General features: G+C 38.5%; 1 pseudogene; it reads right to left on the reverse strand.

The window, feature by feature from the left end:
• Nucleotides 1–2,500: 2,500 nt before the first annotated feature.
• On the reverse strand, nt 2,501–11,687 carry LOC122145402 (annotated as a pseudogene).
• Between the last annotated feature and the right edge of the window lie 9,913 nt (nt 11,688–21,600).

Raw genomic sequence — 21,600 nt, forward strand, 5'->3', positions numbered from 1 at the left:
AATGCTTGTGTTTTCTGATTTTTGCGTGATGATAAACTATGTCAAAACTGCCATTTGAAGTAATTTATTCCAAGGCGGCGAAATCACCCGGTAGTCATTTTGTTTGTGGGAGGTCAGATACGCCAGTTAATATGTGTTACCCCGAGCACCACATCCAGGTGAAAGCCTGTGAGAGACTTGCCCCCCGCTTTCCCAACCCCCCCAGCAACCCTTCTCGCCTCGAGTGTGCCCGTTTATATCGTGTGTTCCTTGCCTCGTTAGAACTACAGGGTGTGTGTGCGCTGTTTCAGCGAGCGCCCAGCCGGCCATCCCTGCGGCCCTGCTGTGGCCGATATCCCGTGGGCCCTCAAGTTCGGATGTTTGCAGTAGTTTCCACGCCATGGCTGGCGTCCTGGCTCGGCGCATCCCGCGAGCAACATCCATGAGTGTCCTAGCCGCCTCCTCGAGCTCACTCTGACTCTGTGAGTGATCTCGCGGCCCGCATGTTTCAACGCAGCACCTGAAGGTGGGCCTCGCGCAGCGACACTGGCTAGACCGGTCTGTCCCGCTGTGTCTTTTTGTGTTGACCCGGTGTGTGTGTCCACCGCCTTGTGGTGACGGGCTGAACAGCACACAGGCAACCGTGGGCATGAGGGGGAGGGCGTGGGCGGACGTCCGCGTCTGTGGGTAGCTCAGCCTGCGCGCGACCTGTAATGTCCTAGATTGGAGACATTGCGTGTCGCGAAGGCGAATGGCGGGGAAGACACATGTGGCGCGTGGACCGCGGGCGGCTTGCTGCACCTTGCCGTGCCTCGCGACGGGACGCCTCCCCCAGGTGCCATGACTGGTGACGGACTCCTAGCTACAATCATGCACAGCTCAGATTTGGGACTTAAGCACACTCCGACTAGAGCGAGGAGTGAAGAGCCGAGGCCGCGCGCGGGCACACGAGTTGTGGAGGGGCTCCGGGAGACGCGAAGATTCAGAGTCTGGCGACTGGCATAAAACCCAGTTTAAGACCATCTGATCAACATTGCAGTGCAAAAACACCAGTTTCCCACACTTGGATTTTTTCAGGAGGAATTTCAAAATTCCATATCTTTTCCAGGCTCTAATTTCTCGCACTAGATTCTGAAGACTTCTGCATGAACACCAAAAGTTTTTTGTGCCTGGAACATCACACTTTTAACCCTGATCGTTACCAGACGAGGAAGAGAAGTCCAGGACTGTCGGAAACCCTATGTTAGGGAACATTGTCTTTGTCTATTTTGAATAGGATAAGGAAGGATTTTCAGGCCGGGCTTAACCCCGAGCGGCGAGGTGGATGTCCCTAGGAGAGCCTGCTCCACACTATTCCATTCGGCCAGGCGTTATGCTCAATTGGCTGTGCTGGGATTAAGCGTTTACGCAGCCTGCAATAGAAATTACACCCCACAAGTGGTCTACACTATGTTGAGCAACATCCTTATTGGTTTTTTAAGGATTGCAAAGCACATTAGGCTGGGTTTACTTCTCGGCACATCGGTTAATGAGAGGGACTGACTGAATTGAATGAAAACAAATTGTTCAATATGATGGCATAGTTTGGTCCCAGTAGATAGTTAAACATACGATTAATACATTACGTTATGGAATGTACACTATAGAAAGGCTGGTGGAAGTGAAGGCTGACTCACCCCTCATTCACAGGTTTTTTTGCGAAGGATGGCTAGGTAGAGGGGAGGAGGAGGACCGGAGTGTGGAGTGCACCGGTAGCCGCCCCTAGGGGGGTGTGTTCTGCCACCATCGTATGAAAGGCCTGAGTGCCACTCAAAGTGCTCCGCTTGGATTAGTGACAAACAGCAGGGACTTTCAACCAAAACAAACACCTGTATAACAAAACAGATTTCATTTTATTTTATTTTTTTTATCTTGCTGTCCTTTTGTGATCCACAACAATCAAATTAAGTAATTGCTTGTCTGAATTAAAGAATTATTCTTTTTTCACAAATAAAATTTTCTGACCCCAAACATTTGAAACAGTAGTGTATATTATAATATGTACATTATTCATTAAATGGTTTCCATTTAAAAATGAAGACAAATATTAAATGTTAAAGTAATAATAAATGGAAAACATGCTTTTTGCTGAAAACATTGTGTTGTTTCGCAAAACTATGAGGTCTTTGTTTTTTTTCAACTTTTGACAAAAATAGTACATAACCCACTACCTTGGTAACATTTCCCATTTCCAAAAGCAAAAATAAACAACAAGTAGAAAGAAAATTAGTGGGTACAGTAAGCAAGCAAGTACACAAATGACTTCAGATGGGTCTCGAGTCATATACTGGACATAACCTAAAAAAATTCTTTAATTTGGATATCATTTTCCCTCCCACTTAAAATTTCTGAATAACTTTTGAATGGGTTGCTAAACTTACATGGTGGTTGTGCTTCTGATTGTGGGCTGTTGCGTGGTGAACGGAACCGGCTTGTATGCTATGGGTGATGATTGGTGGCCGTGGCATGCAGCCCTTGGCACCTACTTATTGGTGCAGGCTGAAGGCCATGAGCAGTCATAGAGGCTGGCTGGCTGTTCTGAGTGCTGATCTGGGCAGATGGCAGGCCGATGAGAGCCCTGCCACTCAGCACGGGGTTGCCAGTGCCACAGGGGTGGCCACACAACACCAGCATGGGGCAGGAAGGAGCGGAGCTCTGAGCTGGATGCCGTTACTATGGGAATAACGCACAGCGTCTGTGTTAAAGGTCTAAGGAAACATTCAAAATATTAGCATAGCGGTTCTGGTGGCTTGGGGGCCCTTGTGTTTACTGGGGTAGGGGGCGGATGTTGGAGACCGAGAGCTGGTGATGGGGGTGTAGGTGTGGGTCAGAGGATACGGGGGAGCAGGGTATGTGGGTAGAAAAGACTGAAAACACTGCACTGGCACTGATGGCCTGCAGAAGAACAAAAATGGTTAACATTGACCCCAAAGCTGCAATTCAATGATACTTCATTGATTGCTTTGGTTTAGTTGGATTAATTCAGGAGTCCGGAGTGTCCAAGACTGGCTTCTTGAAGGTCTTACGTACCGCAGAATTTTCCTGAAAAGAAGGTGATTACCCTTGGAGAATTGCGTTCTCCGGCCTAGTGCAGGTTTGGACCCCACTCACTTCATTCCTGATTAACTGACATAGGCTTACTCATCACAAGAAGAGGTTTTAGCGTAGGTTCACATGTTTATCGCTCCGAGGCCTCCAGGGTGACAGGGGTTTGGAGAAGAGCGATGGCCCGAGATGTGGAATCAGGTTGGTACTTTCTCCTGGGTTACTATGGCTGGGATGCGTGGGGCAGTGTGGGCAAATCGGTTGAGGGAACCACTTTAGCTGAAGAAGCCAGGAAAAAATTTTAACAAAGTAAAAATGGAGTCAGTTCCATGAACTCTAGGAACACACCTGATACCGCTATCGGGGCGATACTGCCCTTCTGTATTTGTACTCATTAAATGGCTCTGATACCAAAATCAAAACAAAAAATTTATAGGTGCATCACTAGTAAACAAACATTCATTTTCAAACGGTCAAGCATTCCGGACTTTATTTATAGCGAAAGGGGAAAACTAGCAAGCCGTTAGAATGCATGTAGTTACAGGCGAAATACCATGAGAGCAAAAAATGCTGAACAGTGAAAATATAACAAAAGCTTATACAAATACATTTTGCTACAATGAAGCCAGGCTAACATGGATTCTTTTTTTTTTTTTTTGGTTTCTGTAACCAATAATGTTTTATTAAAAATTTACAAATGATATGAAACTATTTAAAAGGTATTGGTACTTCAGTATCGGCAAGTTACACTAAATATAAAAGTATACGGGCTTGTTCTAGAAAAAAGTAAGGGGGATGCCTGCAACAATACAATTTTTTACAGAACTGATTCGAGCCACACAAAAATTCTGCGGCCACGGCGAGTTGCCGATCCGATACCAACGCTGTTTTTTTTTTAAATCAATGTAGCAATTACTATATCTTCTTGTGTGTTCACCTGATCATCAATCTTGTGCGTTTAAAACACAATCTATAAATAAAGACAACATAATTTTATGAAAAATAACAACTGACAAATAAAAAACAAATACTATTACTAAACTACTGTTAGTGGGAATTCAGCAGACAAAAAGTTAGTCTAGAATAAATCACTGGCGTTCACAAACAATTTTATAAAAAACATTAACAAAACTTTAAACATTTAGGGAGAGCAACATTATTCAGTGGGCGACAAATAAAAGTTAATAAGTGTTATATTTTATAAAACCTGGTAAATTGTTACAACGGTGCTCTTTGTATTGTTGTAAAATTCCATCTCTTGAACAACAAGTAACCTAATATACACTAGAGAGTTTCTTCGTTCTGACTGTAGTAAACCGAATGCACCACACACGTTCAAATGCGAATGGCGGATTACTGACTGGACGCAGGAAGAGAAGAGTTTACAAACTTGAATTTAACCACTGAAATCTTCATCTGCCACCTCACATTAAACTATGGAATGGCTTCAGAAACACTTAAAATATATAATGCACGAAAAACATTATGTGCTTTATAATGTTTTAATTCCTTTCATGGGCCTTAAACAATAACCACAATAGTATATACACAAGATCGGATTTGGGAGTGTGTGTCCAACATTCAAGAAGAAACTAAATATTTTCTTAAGAAAAGGTATGTTTTCATTTAGAGGCTGTTATATCGCTTGCATTCTTGAACCCTGAAAAATTGCATGTTTCCATGCAATGTTGAGGACTACTTGTCCATTAGGCCTGTTTATTTTTCACACTAATATTCCTCCTCTTGCTATTTTTTCCCATACATTAACAATCATTACTTTTGGCCAGTGTCACTGTGGTTCATTGTTATGTGTGCACATGGGTACTTAATTTATATATTTTAAGGCTTATTATTATGCATTTTTCTGTAATGCAGAACTACGTTAACAATAGTACACCTTGTCTACACCTGAATGAGACTGCTGTCATGTTGCATCCCTATTTATAGCATTGCATTCGCCATTATAAAGGACATATTAATGCCTTTACCCTTCTGCATGATCACTAATCTAGATCACTTAACCCCCGGACCAATACCTTTAAACATAAATAACACAAACAACTACCTTACTATCAATTACAAATACTATCAATTCAACTACAAGCAGAGCAAAGTGAGGAGTTCCTTAAGAGAAAGCTCTTAGTTAAATGCACATGTGTGTTCCCGTAATGGTAAAAGGTTAACGGACATTCCTTTGTCACAGCTGAAAACGGCAAACTTTTCCCTGATTGTGACGCGCGATGTCTTTATAACCATTACTGAACACTATAAACACGTGGTTTGTGGCGTACCGACCAGGGGAGGGACAGAGGTGGTCACAAGCTGTAGCATGGGGGTATTGAGAGGCCATTGGGTAAGGGTGACAATAGTGATACCTGGGTCCATTTGGGTTATATGTGTGCGAGAGCCTGTTTTGGAGGGGTACAAAGAGTTAACATGAAGTTAGGAACCCCATGGAAATGTGTCACTGTAAATGAAATGCTGGGGGAAAAAGTTACCTGTTAGTAGGCGCTGAAGTAGCCGTGTGGGGTAGCTAAGATCGGAGCTACAGTTGGCAGCGGCAACAGGTGTCACAGTCCCTTGAATATTGGCTTCTGCAGAAAAAAAATTGAAGAAAGAACACATCAAATTCCATAAATGAGTAAAATTTAAGTTTTTTTGGCATGATTTTCCAGCACGAACACCCTATAACCTTCCGATGCATAACCATAGAATATCCATGCTAAAATACAAACTAGATATGCAAAACCTAACTGATTATATACATATTTCAAACTATAAATACTTTTAAACTTTCAAACTAGGGTCCCGGGACATCCAAGTTTTCACAAAGAGAAACATTTCAGAGAAAAAAAAAACGATTTTACAAAATGCATTGTTTCAGGACTCTCAAGAAGTTAGCATGTTAAGATAGGGGTAATTCAAAATGTTCTTAAAAGTAATTATTTTAACACATGTACCAAATTTTACATTATTACAGTTTCCCGTCTTACTTAAAAAATTCTTAATTAATAAAACTAAAAAAAAAAATTATTAATCATACTTGTGTTTTCTACTGAAACTGGAGAGTTTTTTCCCCCAGTAAGAAATTTAATCAAATCTGCTTTATTCTAACGATTTATACAAACATTACTCTAACAGCGGGTCGAAACATGACACACTATTCAACTTATTAGTATACCAGTACGAAAAGTAATTTGTTTTCAGATCAGATTTTGAATTAGATTGGGCTTTAGTACACTGCAAAAATATAAAACCCTTAATTCAATGATCTTATTTAATTTTCAAACAAAAAAAAATAATATTAAAACATCAATCTCATACTTTATATTTTTTTCTAATACCCAGTACAAACGCATCTACATACAGGACCCAAACGGGTATAGCTTGCTTTCTATTTTTTAGGGTTTGTACTGTGGGGTCCCTGCTTATTTTAAAATAACTTCGATCAATAGAGTTTCATAGTAGGACTTACTTGTGTGACGGTGTGAGCCCGGCTGGTGCTTTCTGGGTTATCCAATAGCTGGGTGGGGAGGGGGCGGGTGATGCGGGTGGCAGTGTCCCGCGGGGGAGTGGGGGGACGCTGTATGTTTGATGGTGGTTGGTGGAGGTGGTGAATGGTTATATGGGCGCCTAAAACCACAAATTCAAGATCCTTGAAATAAGACCAAACAATATTATGATATTATGAGGTTTGAAAATAGTAAATATAAGAAATGAAAGGATACAATCATTTACCCATGAACCATCTCTGCAGCATGGTGTGAAACAGGGGTGTTAATGACTGGGGGACTGGGTTCTAGCAGCGTGGGATGGGAGGCAAGAACAGCTGTCGAGGTGGTCACCAAAGGTCGAGACTGTGAATTAAAGACACCAAGTATAAATATCCAGAACTTTTTAAGAACTTAAGAAAAAACATGTTGTAGATCTATTGAACTGCAAATCAGCTTTTGAAAACCCTTTTTCACAACTGGTGCAAAACAGCCCGCAACAAGAACATAAAATGTATCCACAACACAACAGGACCTCCTTATACATGTGATTTTATGACTTGTAAATATATACATATGGTTTTCTCTCTAATGTTCTGAACATTGTTGTTAGCAAATTCTTGCTGATTTACTTGTTGTAACGAAGGTGCCAAAACCAGCCTGACTAACAGAGATCAGGTTCTAAATGGTGTTTTTTTCTTGGAATTAGTCATAATTAATTTAGTTAGTAGGGCTGCACGTTTAAATCGAATGCACATTTTGTCAGTAAAGGGCGTGTTCTGTAATCAGCAGTAAATTATCATCACATGCTTTCAGAGGAGCAGCATTTAACTACACAGAGCCGTAGTTCAATGACAAGTTATTGCGCGGCAAAAAAAACCCAAAAAACAAAATTCGCAAATGATTTTATTGTGTGATTAATCAAATCGAAGAAAGAAATTGTTCGCAATTATGAAAGCTGTTTGCATAGTGTCTCAGGAACTAAAGGATCTGTTGTAGCAAAATGCTAGCTCACATCTGAAAGCATAGAGGGAAATATACCACATTTAATAACATATTTTCTACCCACTCCAAACTCACTTCATAACGTCAGTCGCGTGTTTTTGAAATAAAATCCTTTCTGTGAGATGATGGGGCTTCTTACACCAGACTAAGGCACGCAACATATTTCACTAGTATTCAAGACACTGATACAGGTATTGCATTATAAATTATACTTTATTTTAAATAAAAATGAAATAAAAAAAAATAACAAAGATAATGCCATATATGTGTTTTATTAGTCACGTTAAATCAAAAAAAAGCAGTTCAATCTTCTGTTATGATATCTCTGTGAGCCTTCGGATGGCGATATACTCCTGATCACAGACCGTGCTTCGCTGAAAGATATGCCATTACAATTGCAGCTTCTGTCGAATCGCCGTTTTGATCCATTTTTGGGTTTATCGTTGCAAGCCATATTAGTTAGATTAAATGATCAACAAATCAGTAATGTTGTGCACTGTATGTACTAATTTTTATTACATTTTCGTAGTTTACACGATGCTCTTAAATATTTTATGGGGCAGAAATAGTGATTATTGTGAGGGGTTGTATTTATTTATTTTAATTATCAATTTATCCAGTAAATCATGAAAAACTAGAAAAGTCATAGTGGCCTATGAATATCCCTGTGGACAATGGGGGGCCTTGGATCAAAAAAGGTCCACTGCACTGCTTCTAAATATGACACTTTACATTAAGTGACTGTTTAGATCCGAGCAGACTGTTGTGTCTAGCTGTATGTGATCAGTAAGTTGTGAAGCCTCTGCACCTGAATAGGCCTGAGTATAATGTGCTGCACAGCTGCAGGTTGGCTAGGGCCTGCATTTCCTCCCACCGGCTGGTCTAAGAAAAAAGTAGGGCCTTTAGTGCTGGACATGACAGCTGCAGCAGCTGCGCCTGAAACACCAAACACAGGCACCAGATATTACTATTACAGTAGGCTAAAATTTGCATCAAAACAACAAACACACCGGAAAAGTGTAATGGTGACATGCGTCATTGCCTGCAGCAAATTGTGGCAAAATTCAAAATGTGCACAACCATCCAGAGAACACTGACAGAAAATTCTGCGAACTATTTTTGCATTTAGCTTTAAAAAAGTGACTAATTTTTTAGTTATGTTTAAAACAAAAATCTTTGTTGGTAGCGACTATTCAGTCTGTGTAAAAAAAAAAATCTGTTTTAATTCCAAACAGCAACCTAATGCTAAATACTAAATACAGCTGGACAAAAAAGTTAATATACCTTTAACATTAGGATTCAAGTTTCAACATCAAGCCAATACAGTCGTTTATATTATTGAAAATAGACAGTTCAGGACCTATTGGGGCAAAATGAATAGCCTACTAGAAATCGGAATACCCAAGTAAAAGTTAGACAAATATATTATAACCAGTTCCAAAATGTTTTTGTCAGCTTACCAGGAAAAAAAAAAAAACAAACACAGACAGGACAGGAACATAATCTGATTATATCAAATAATCAATTTATATTATTAACTCCATATCACGATGGGTTCACATGTCGCGAGTTTTCAAATATCTACTGCACCGTCTACATTTTCATTATAAATTTTCATATATCAGATGTAATTTTGTGATAAAATGTACTTTTTTTTTTTTATTATATAAGCAGGAACTACGTTTTAAAAACAAGTAAACTATTTAAAATAAGTGTCCTTTAAGTATTCGAAAGTTTACAGACAACAGGCTAGTTATGGGATTTACTTTTTTTCCTCAGCATTATTGCCATTTGCTTTCTTTTTGATTGCGATTCCTACACACCGTGGCAGACTTGTGAGTATTTGAATATAAAAAATTCCTTCGACATGCATTTTGCCCGTTGTGTTCAATTTAACCGGCAAAATCCACGGGACAGAGAATCCATGAAAAGCATTATGTAGACTTCCAAGGCTTGCATGAAAACCATCTTAAAACTCCTAAATACAGCATAGTGCTATGATGACGCACAAAGGCTGGGATTCCAATTTAAATAAATACATACCACTGCGGGTTTCATATGCATCTTTATTATCATGAGTTTGTAGGTTTATGTGCATCTCAGGAGCGGATCCCAACCTCCGTGGTACCAGTAAATTGACTGCTCCATCACCCAACAGTTATTCATTGGTTTAACCATTCGAAGGACCCATCTCAACCTCCGATCTTTGCACATGCTGAGAAGTTCTGAGTGTTGCTTGTTGAATCTGGGAAACAAGGTGCACTACTCTTATCCAGATTTTATAAGAATATAAATCATGTTATAAAACCCTATGCCCAACACAGGGGAGGGAATACATCAATTATCTTTCTAACATAGATGCTAAACTGCTCAAATGAGCGATCTTCAAAAAATAAAAGTTTGAGCATGTTCTGATTACTCCACGTGTTCTTGTTCAAGAAATGTACAGATGGCTGTAGCATTTTTCTGTCATAAAGAATTGGCCCCAAATTTAAAGCTTATGTGGACATCTGAATATTTAAGTGTTTAAGTCAAGATATATACATGGAAATAGGATTGCTCAGAGGAGAAGTGTATATAAACAATTGCCAGGCCCATTGGCACCCCACTGCAGGTATTTCTATAATACATGCTGCACAATAAGTTACAACATTGTACTATTTTATCCATCTGTATTTAAACTGTTTTTTTTTTTCAACTTTTCTTAAAACACCATATGATTACTTGCTTTTGATATTTTATTTCGAAAACCAATAATTATGGCCTCATTGCTATGATATATGTATTTTTTTTTAGTCATTTTTTAATTCTCATGTTCACTTAGGTCTATTTTATTACCATAAAAATTATCTCCAATTACTACCTAAAGTGTTCTTTGAACCTCAAAAAGCAATTCGAAAAAAAAAGGCAGAAAGAAAAATTCTAAAATAAGGTGTAATTATTCCAGCTGCTGTAAGATAAGAAGAGGCTAACAAATGTTCCTCCACCTTCAGAATCGAACCGGCGGGGCAAAACTGGGAGAAAATGAATGTCAGAACCACCCTCAAATTAGAAATTATTACAAAGCTTACCGTGTGAAATCGGGCTAAGGTAAGGAGATTGACCACTGATTGGTTACGTACTTGCTCAGTAAATTGATTTTTGGTTTCTATTTGTAACCAAAAAAGTTACAGAATGAAGCAGCGTTTTTTTAAAAAGAGTACTTCCTTTGTGTTCTACATAAAAAAGAAAGTCATACAGGTTTGGAAAAACAGCATGAGAGGGGAAGTAAATGATGGACAGTTTTCATTTTGGGTGAACTATCCCTTCATGCAATAATGTTTAGTTTGAATGAAATCACTGACCTCTGGGCAGATGGGAGGGGTGAAAGTGTGGGGGAGGAGCAGGAGATCCGATCTGTAGCGCAGATGCACTGCCCCTGAAGATCTGCAAACCGTTAGGGGCCATAGTTGATGCAGATTACTCTGTCCCTGGAGGAAACATTATTTGTCACAAATGTTTTGTCGCAATATAAGCACACTGTGTGCAATCTAAAGAACCCTGTGCTAGGAGGAGTTTCAAAGTTAATAGTGCCAATACCTGCTGACCGCTGATGGTTTTTGCCACTGGTATAGAAGCTGGAGAAATGCTGCTCTCAAGGGGAACGGTGATATGTCCAGACACTTTGGCTGGAACAGGAAATATGACTTGGCTCCATGCCGGAAGCAGGTGCTATAAGACGACTGGAAACATAGGTGACTTCAGGGCAGCCTGGAGAATGAAGGAAATTAGGAAAAAAAAAGAAAAATAATAATAATTTGTGGGTTAAGGTAGCCTAAAAGTTCAGGACTGACCCTAAACTAGCATTTAAAGTCACCCCCCAAAAAAAAATCAGTTTCTGAAAAATTATATACATTTCAATTACATAAATTTACAGGAGCAAAGAAAAGTGAAATGAAGTACTTTCACTGAGCCCTCGGCTGACGCTGGACTGCTGCTGGCCCTGTGTAGTTTGTTGTACTGATGGCGCGGCCACAAGTTTACAGGAGGGCTGGGCTTGAATAGGCACATGCTGGGGGCAAAGCAGGAGGCTGACGAGAGTTGGACCTGTGGGTAGGGCCTGACCACCACCGTCTCCTGCTTTATCATCACGGAACGATTGCAATTCCACCTGCCACCTGCCACTGCCAGGTGGAGGATCCCGAGAGTGATCCCCACTTCACGGGCTGCTGTCCTCACTGCCCCCGCACTACATTATTTACCACAATTTCTCAGCCTTCCAATACGTGATGCCCATACCTACTGGTATTATCAGACCTAGTTGATATTACCAGTTTAAACACAGGCTTAACACTTAAAACACAACCCTGTGACACTGCATCACCATTTTAAAGTGCCTCCAAAAAAAAAAAAAAAACAAAACTGTTTCACACATTTTTCAGATCATGAATAGAGAAAAAAACAAGGGGAAACAATTTTTTTTTTCCTGTGGATTACACTTGCCCCAGAAATAATTTGTTTTTACCACAAGACTAGTACTGTGTGTGAACAAAGTCACCAGCCGGTCCCCATTTTGATTTCCATGTGAACTTTAAATTCTTGTTTTAATGCTCCAAAAAACAATGATTTGTATACCACAAACAGTGAAAACAGAAGAGGATGCCAAAAAAAATATTGCATCACAGGAAAAAACGGGACACAAGCCATAATGAACTAAAAAAAACCCCCAATTGAAGAAACAATTTTTTTTCTTGTTACTATATAAAAGTCCACATCATCTTTTCTTTCTTTATTGTGACGCAATATAGCGCCAACCATTCGGGAGATTCTCCCCATACGGTGGGGGGGGGTGTGAAGCAGACAATGAGAAGCACGTATCAACAAAAAGAGAAGCTTTAAGGGCCCTTAATCATTATTAATATTATTATTTCTTTTATAGCCCATATTGGATTACTAATCAAAGTGCGCGGCCAAATTGTACCATCGTTGCAAAACAAAACACAGCAACACCAGAAATTTTCTAAAAATAATTTTAATAATCACAACTTGCAAGTTTTTACCAAGAATTTTTTTTTTTTCATGGTGTAAGCTGATGATACTATGCAATTTTCATGCAACAAGTGGGTTTAGTCAACGAGCATAGTTAATTTGTAAATAATTTGCTGTGTTATCAACTACTGGCACTTCTGATTTTGATAGTAAGTGCAAGCCCGCTGAAACAAAATGGTTCTAGGACTGGGTGCAATCCACCGTCCTACCTGACTGTGTTGGGCCCAAATACTGCTGGTCAGATCCAGCCCTCCAGGAGGAGGCAGTGCAGGCCCTGGGAAACCTGCCTGTGAGAACTCATCGTGTCGTCTATTATCTGTCAGGAAAAAGGACACAATTCCTAGTTTTTAATCGGGCTTTACTATACTAAATACCAAAGGCAGATATCACAAGTTCAAAAAGAAACTGGAGAGCAGAACGTGCTTTAGAGGCGTGAAAATCTGGCTTTCTGCAGAGTTCACTACAGTTAAACTATTACATTATCTGTTACTTTTCAAATAACCCCAGAGAATTGTAAAACACATGAGTATGGGAGCGTCAATAACTAGGACTGTGATGTTAAAACGCCACAATGGTGGCCCCATTCATGAGCAGGGTTTGGGACCCCAGCTCGCGAGTTGTTCAAGTCCCAGGCACATGTGTGATAGTGTTTCAGACGGAGACCACGGGACCACAGGGAATTATTTTGCAAACCAAAGCACAATTATCGAAATAAAACCAACAACAAACAAATACGATCCGCCGCCATTCATACACAGAATGGACCACCACATTTAATCTCTCATTCGCTCGAGTCTGATATTACCAAGTAATATCAACCAATACTTTCACAGAGTGCTTATTAGGGCGCGATAAGCACTAGCTGATGGCAATACACTGTCACTTTTGGTGATTAATGGGATTCTTCCATTGAATAACTGAAACAGTCCGCACGAGTAAAATCTTACAAACAGTAAACAAGCCATGATAACAGAGCAAGTTAAAATGTAATAGCGTTAGAATCAAAACCAGAGGGCGTTATTGCTGGTTGACAAAAGCCTAATCTGCATTTTTGTCTATTAAAGTGCAGGTTTAGAAGCAGGAAGTATGAGGGTTTCTTGCAATGACAAACAATATGGAAATGTACTACAAACACCAATTAGGACCTATGAGGGAAAAAGATATAAACAAAAAAAAACAGATTATTGTTCTATTATAGAGATTACCGCGTCTCTCTCTTGAAGCTATTTCCTACACCCATAAGTTTGAAAAAAAACAGCCAATCAACCAAAAAAATACGAAATTGGCGGACCGGCGCAAAAGATTTCAAAATAAAAACCACCATGTTATTTTTTTTTCCCTCTGCATATTTATTTGTCCTTCAACCAAATACTATATATATCATATACTAATATATATATATATAGATATATTATATATATATATATATATATATATATATATATATATATGTGTGTGTGTGTGTGTGTGTGGTGTGTGTGTGTGTGTGTGTGTGTGCGTGCGTAGCGCGTGTTGCCTTGAGGAACTTTAATATCAAGATTAAGACTTAATAATAAATAAATACATCTACATGGTCTCTATTATGTAAATGGTAGTAGTCAAGGGTAATAGGACAATCTGTGCGCAAATCAAGTAAAAACTGACTAATTGTCAAAAAATGTGAAAAAATGCAAAAACTATGAAATTTAGACTGATAGAAGACTTGATTGAGAACCACTCTAAAGATTGCATTGATGTTTTAATTCCTTATTTTCAAACTTTCTCCAATCATTAATTTCCTCATATCATTTTATATTCATTTTTTTAAAGGCTTTCCTGTTTGTGATGTGTTGCCGGCAAAGGGAGGGGGTGGGGGATAGAACTACAGAAATAAAGGAATAATTAAAAGCAAAATAGAAATAGTGATAGGAAGTGGTCACTGTCCCTTTTTATTTGTTTAGTTTTATTTTTTCTTATTATCTGATGAATATAGGATATTGCCCTATCTATTAGAAAGTTTAATTGTGTTTACCCTTTTATACGTTCATGTCCTTGATTTTTCTGTTCATTGTTGTCCGAAATCCTCCTGTGTAGAGTGGGAATTACCTTTTGGTAGGTGGACTCTGAACTGCAGGATTCAAGGTTTTTGTTTTTTTTCTCACTCAAGGACTTGTGCACAAAACACAGTGTGGCCAGACTTTTGAAACTATGTTTTATTTTTAGTTTTATTATTATATAAGCCTAGGCCTAGGACATAGAATTGTAATTTATTTTTTTTTTTTAATAAATTAATTTGAATTGATTGATTAATTTAATTAATTTGCAAATGAATTGATGAAAGAGAAACAATGACCAACATTTAATATTTATCAAAAACCAATAAACATGCATCAAACAGAAACGACCTTAAATATTTTCATATTATAACAACAGTATTTTTCAACAATTCTTTCATTACAAATTTGTGAAGTTGGTACTTGGTGACGCATTGCATTTTTTAAACCACAAATCACAGCAACTGGTTTCCGCTCTGATACAGCAGATAACAATTACAGATCATCGTGCACTGGCTTTGGGCATGAATGAAACACAGTGCCACACTTGTTCCCAACACCTACCTGAAGCTAAGAGTTCTTTGTCTTTTGATAACTCCAAAGGTGTGTGTTCTCATTTAAATTTCCCCTGTGAACTCCTCGGCATGTGCACGATTTGATCACGGGGAGTTCATACACCATCATACCAGTGGATTTTTGAGGTCAAATTTGCATGTTTAGTCTTGGTACAGAGGCCAATTAAGTTATTTTTTTTTTTATTGACTCATCAATGGAATCTGGGTCTTACAGTTACAGTTTTTTTACAGTGAAAGTTGGTTAGAATTTAAAACAGCTGAAGATACCTTTTGTTCAGAGTTACATTACAGACATGCTGCTCAGAGTGGTACTGACATCAAAACACCAGTTGGATTACCCAGGAGGACATCCGATATAGACAGACACATTCTGCAGAGAGAGCAGGACAAAATGAGGCTCAAAGAGCAAGAAAAGGGAGAGTGAGAACAACAGAGGGTAAAAGAGTGAAGATGACCATTTCCTTGAGAACCATCCCACCGTTGGTCTTCTGAAAACACTGGTGAACTGCCAGTTTCCTGTAGTTCAAAATATAAACAAACTCCAAAAACGTACTAATATGTTCACATTACAATATCAAAACCAATCCAAGAGCAAAATCAAGCCAAATGCCATCTGATTTGCCAATGAATAATTAGCAATTAAATTGCAACAAAATTTTTATCATTTTTGAATCTGTGATATTTCCTCTGCCCCATGAAAACATCTCAACCGTAAAACATCCCTTTGTCACCATAGACAGCAGAGCGCAAGGTGATCTGAACAAACACTCAGGCAAATGGAATTACAGTAAAAAACTGACCATGCAACTGCAATTCAAGGACAATTTGTACAAAAATAAATAAATTATAATAATTCAAAGCATTAGGTGAATGTGTATGTGTGTACTTATGAGTTGTAGTGGTTTGGGCTTTTAAGAACGCTGAAAGAAGAATGAGGCTGTTCAGTATCGAAGTAAAATCTATCAGGGAGTTCTGGGGCTGTGTGTTGAGTAAAAAATCCTCTTTTTTTTATCCTTTTTATTTCTAGGTAAACCTAACCACATTATTATTGGCAGACAGAGGTCTGTAAACATGACAAGAACAAACACTGTAGCCATGAAAATTGTAAACTCTATTAAGCAATGCGCCAAAAAACACTCTGATAACTGCCCTGGGTATGATGTCTATTTATACGCTATTCATGTAACTATAGGTGTGAATTAAGGGTGATTGGGACCATAAGGTTCCAAATGGGACAGTATAGCATTATGATAAGAATTTATTTGGTTCACCTATTGAGCGTGAAAATTAAAAACCTTTAGGTTTTTTTTTGGCTGAGCCCCTAGCTGTAAGACCACACTAATTGAAAATGGGATGCCCTCATTGCGTTGTGAACATCATATAGGTTGGCGGGGCAGGCATCAAACAGGAAGTGACCGTGGAAATTGCTAATTAAGAAAAATGGGAATTCACCTTGTAATAGAGAACCATTTATATGCTCTGAAATGCTTTAAATCAGTGGTTTCCAAACCTTTTTTAATTATGCAAGCCCTAATCACCACAAAAATTATTTCACAAACTAGCTACGATTTTTGCTAAAATAAAAAATTTCTGAAATAGAAGCATTCTGAATAAAAGCATTATAGATACTTTTTTTTTTTTTTTTAACTTGTCTATTTGATTTTTTAATGTTTCAATAACTTCCGGAACTTCAAGCCTTCTTTTTTTACCTCAGTTGCATGTGTTGTATTGTTGAATTGTGGATGGTGATTTATGAACGGAGAAATAAACATGGACTCTTAATGATGATGAACAAAAAAGGAACTAATTGCATATAAAATTATAATCAAAATTATGAACTAGCTTGTGCAATTCAGTAAATATTCTCTTACCGTTCCGTAAATCAATGATAAAATGTGCTGTCCCAATCCGCCCAAAAATGTGTCCCAAAAAAAAGATTTTTTTTTTTTTGTTCAGGCTCAGTTAACAGAAAAGTGTACATCACACACACATCCTTTCATTATAATATAACATTGTTTTCCTCCTCAACCCTCCTCAATGTATTTTCAAACATCTTCAGTATTAACAATTACAGTATTACAGGCATGTTTGGACTTGATGTTTTTTGTTATTTATGGCAAGAAACCTCTGCACAAGGCAGGAAATCCAAAAAAACTGTCCCACAACTCTTAATGTATTTTTTCTCTTTTAAGTTTTTTATTTTTATTGTGTTTACATTTATTGTATAATGTTAACTTGTATTTGCAATAGAATAAAAAGTGTCTGTGCCACCTTGTACAGCACATTCTTGTACATGTTAGGATGGGGCTCACTTATCATAGGATCTCAAATGACATGTAAAAGAATGGTCGTAATACAAAACTCCACTCCAATGTACTGCATAGGTCAGCAAATATGAAGATGTGTCCCTATGAGAAAATGAATGCACTGGACAACTCTGTAGCAGTCCTTAAGCCTCTAACGTGTTCTTCTGAACTGCTTACACTTCACATAATAGCATGCCTGTTGGTGGCACTTGGGCTTTCATTTAACCAACAATGATAGTTTCACATCAAACTTATAAACGGCATGCACTAGTATACCAATTCAGGGTTTGCTTAAAAAAATAAATAAATCAATTGCACGTTGCATATATAACTTTTTAATCAGATGTACTGCTATTTGATAGCAGAGTAACTAGATTTAGGCCCTATTTTAGGCCCCCATATTTTTTACTCTTACTCTTCATGGAAAGGGATTTTATGCTGTCCACCAGATGGCACAACTAAAACTGAATAATTAAATATTACCTCAGCACTTTTTCAACATCTACAAACACCATCAAGTTTTCTTTACATAGAGCTATATACTCCCAATATTTATATATTTCGCAATTGCTAAACCTCACTGAAAGAGTACTTTTTAGAATTACTCCCATAATTCATTTTGTGTTTTGGAGTTTCTTTTTTCCCGACCTTGCATGTCAGTGGTAGGTAGGCCTACAACCCCCATACAGCAAATGTGGTTGTCCAAAAATCTTTTTCATTTTCGATTCGTGATGGAAATTTGGAGCAGACTAAAACAAATCGCTTCAGGTTTCCTGTTCTGGCCCAGTCCAGGACAAAGTCTAACATATTTTCAGAATAAAAACTTACGTAGGTCATTGCTCCAATTCATTCAAATTCCGGAAAAGAAAGGTGCTTTGCACCAAAGATGTTTGTTAAGACTGGACAAACAGGCATCAACAACTCCACCTGCTGCTCTTTTGTTTGCTCTGCTTGTGAAAATTATTCCACTGTTGTCTCATATGGATATCAACAATGTTTTTCCAAGCATTTCGTTTGCAGCCAGAGTCTTTCCCAGTACAACTTTACAAGAAGTCCAGATATTTGTTTGTAATGCAAGTCTGATTTTTTGCATCAAGTATTTCCAACAAAAGGCGTTAATGGTGTGTCTAAAAACGACAAACCCGGTTCCCAAAACAAGTTGGGCCACGGGTAACACATTGTGAATATGAAAACAGAATTGCAATGATGTGGAAGTTTCAAATTTCAAATTTTATTAGTAATCAGAATACAACATAGATGAAATCAAATGTTTAAACCTGAGAAAATGTATCATTTTTAAGGGCAAATAAGTTGATTTTAAAATTTCATGGCCTCAACAACAGATCTCAAAAAAAGGTGGGACAAAAAGACATAAATGTTTAACCACTGTGTGGCATCCCTTCTTCTTTTATATATAACATCTGGCAAACGTCCGGGGACTGAGGAGACAAGTTTGCTTCAAGTTTAGGGAATAGGAGTGTTGTCCCATTCTTGTCTAATACAGGCTTCTAGTTGCTCACTGTCTTAGGTCTTCTTTGTCCCATCTTTCCTCTTATGATGCACCAAGGTGTTTTCCTATGGTGTGAAAGACCTGGACTGCAGGCTGGCCCATTCAGTACCCCCCGGATCCTACTTCTATACGCAGCCATGATGTTGTAATTGATGCAGTTATGTGGTCTGGCATTGTCATGTTGGGAAAATGCAAAGGTATATACCCTGAAAGAGACGACGTCTGGATGGGAGCAATATTGTTGTCCCTATGAACTTGGATATCCCTTCCCAGCATTGATGGGTGCCTTTCCAAAGATGTGTATTAATCTGCCTATGCCAACACGCACTCATGCAAACCCCATACCATCAGAGATGCAGGCTTGTGAAACGGAGCGCTGATAACAACTTGGGTTGTCCTTGTCCCTCTTTAGTCCTCGTCTTAGTCCGGGATGACATGGCGTCCCAGTTTTCCAAAAAAGATCTTCAAATTTTGATTTTCGTCTGACCACAGAACCAGTTTTCCACTTGTGCCACAGACAGTCCATTTTAAATGAGCCTTGGCCCAGTGAAAACGCCCTGCACTTCTGGATCATGTTTAGACGAATGGATTCTTTTTTGACCTATAGAGTTTTAGCCGGCAACGGCGAATGGCCACGGTGGATTGTGTTCACCGGACAATGTTTTCTGGAAGTATTCCTGAGCCCATGTGTGTGATTTCCATTACAGTAGCATTCCTGTATGTTGATGCAGTGCCGTCTAAGGGCCCGAAAGATCACAGGCATCCAGTACCATGTTTTCCCGGCCTTGACCCTTACGCACAGCGATTGTTCCAGATTCTCTGAATCTTTGGGTAGATATTATGCAATATAGATGATGATAACTTCAAACCTCTTTGCATTTTTCTCTGAGAAAACTCCTTTCTGATATTGCTCCACTATTTTTTTTTCGCCGCAGCATTGTGGAGGAATGGGGATCCTCTGCCCATCTTGACTTCTGAGAGACAGGCTGCCACTTTGAGAGGCTCTTTTTAGACCCAAATCATGTTGCCCAATTGACATAATAAGTTGCAAATTGGTCTTCCAGCTGTTCCTTATATGTCAATTTAACTTTCGGGCCTCTCTTATTGATACCTGTCCCAACTTTTTTTTGGAATGTGTAGCTCTCATGAAATCCAAAAGCAGAGCCAAGTATTTGGTTATGACATTTCAAAAATGTCACTCTCCATCCACATTTGATATGTTATCTATATATCTATTGTTGATAAAATCTAAGTTTATGAGATTTGTAAATTATTCCATTCCTTTTTTACTCACAATTTGTACAATGTCCCAACTTTTTTGGAATCGGGTTTGTATCAAGAGGGCTCTGCTTAAGTTTATGGGCCTAAAACACAACAACAGAATATAATCCATACATTTTCTTCCTATTTTTGTGGAATTTTCTTACAAATGTACAATATTGCATTATACTAGGAGGGGGAGCTAACAACACATAGGCTACCTTTTGCTAATGGAAATTCATAGGTAAAAAACAAATTTGAAACAACATTTGAATCAGAATGTGTGAATTGAGTCAATTTCACTACACACAGTTTAACAGTACTGGCTTTCTGTTGTGCAGTGAGAGTAAAGCGGTTTGCCTCCTCTAAAAGCTGTAATTTTTGCTGATATATTTGTCCATGGGCTGAGCCATTGCCTCATGGCATTGTTATGTTATTTTAATCCTCCTCTTAGAAAAAGGCAATAAGTCTGGCATAAGCTATTTCCCAGGACACGGGTTTAGGAGGTATAACAGACCGTTTAGACCTGAAAAGTCTCAGTGCATGGATAACAATCCCATGGCTTTAAGCTTCCATGTTACTAGCACACATATGGGGAATTACATCACAGGATACCCCACGGATGTTTTGGCAACACTGCTGGGTCCATCATGAGTCAAACATATTTTCCTGCATGAGAGCGAGGCTATTTTTGTCAGTCCCCAAGTAAGGTGCTTCTTGCAAAAGCTCAGACATGTGTTGGGACTATATTTGGATCAACGGAATCTCCTCTTATTCTATATAAAAAAATAATAATAAAAAAAAAAAGATTGTATCTTGTCATTTAGTTATCATACAACTAACTATTGCAGGTACTGTACAGACCCCCATGAATAAACATGAAGTTAAAGTCACCTTTACATTAAAACTGCAGCAAAATAGCATGAAAAGTAAAATACTTTAGCTGAAAAAAAATGACTGTTATTGTCTTCTTGAATTATTGACAATCTATTTTTCCTGTTTAACACTGTAAAGCTGCTGTGACACAACCAGTATTGTATAAAGCGCTAATACAAATAAAGGTGACTTGACTTGAAAATGGAGGCGATGGATGCCAGATGTTTTCTTTTGCCCTATTTTTACTGGCAGTTATCAAGCATGAATGAATTATTATCTAATCTCCTGCTGATACTCTTGCGCTTAATGCCTGTCTTTTTGCGCAATACTTGATTGCGTATAAAATTCCACTAAGATCCTGCACAATTAAATAGTTAATAAAATTCTTGTGTCACTACTGAAACATTCATGACTTCATTTGCTTTATCATCAGAGGTAATGAGGTGTTAGGTT

The sequence above is a fragment of the Cyprinus carpio genome, chromosome A6 (assembly GCF_018340385.1).
Source record: "Cyprinus carpio isolate SPL01 chromosome A6, ASM1834038v1, whole genome shotgun sequence".
Classification (NCBI taxonomy): domain Eukaryota; kingdom Metazoa; phylum Chordata; class Actinopteri; order Cypriniformes; family Cyprinidae; genus Cyprinus; species Cyprinus carpio.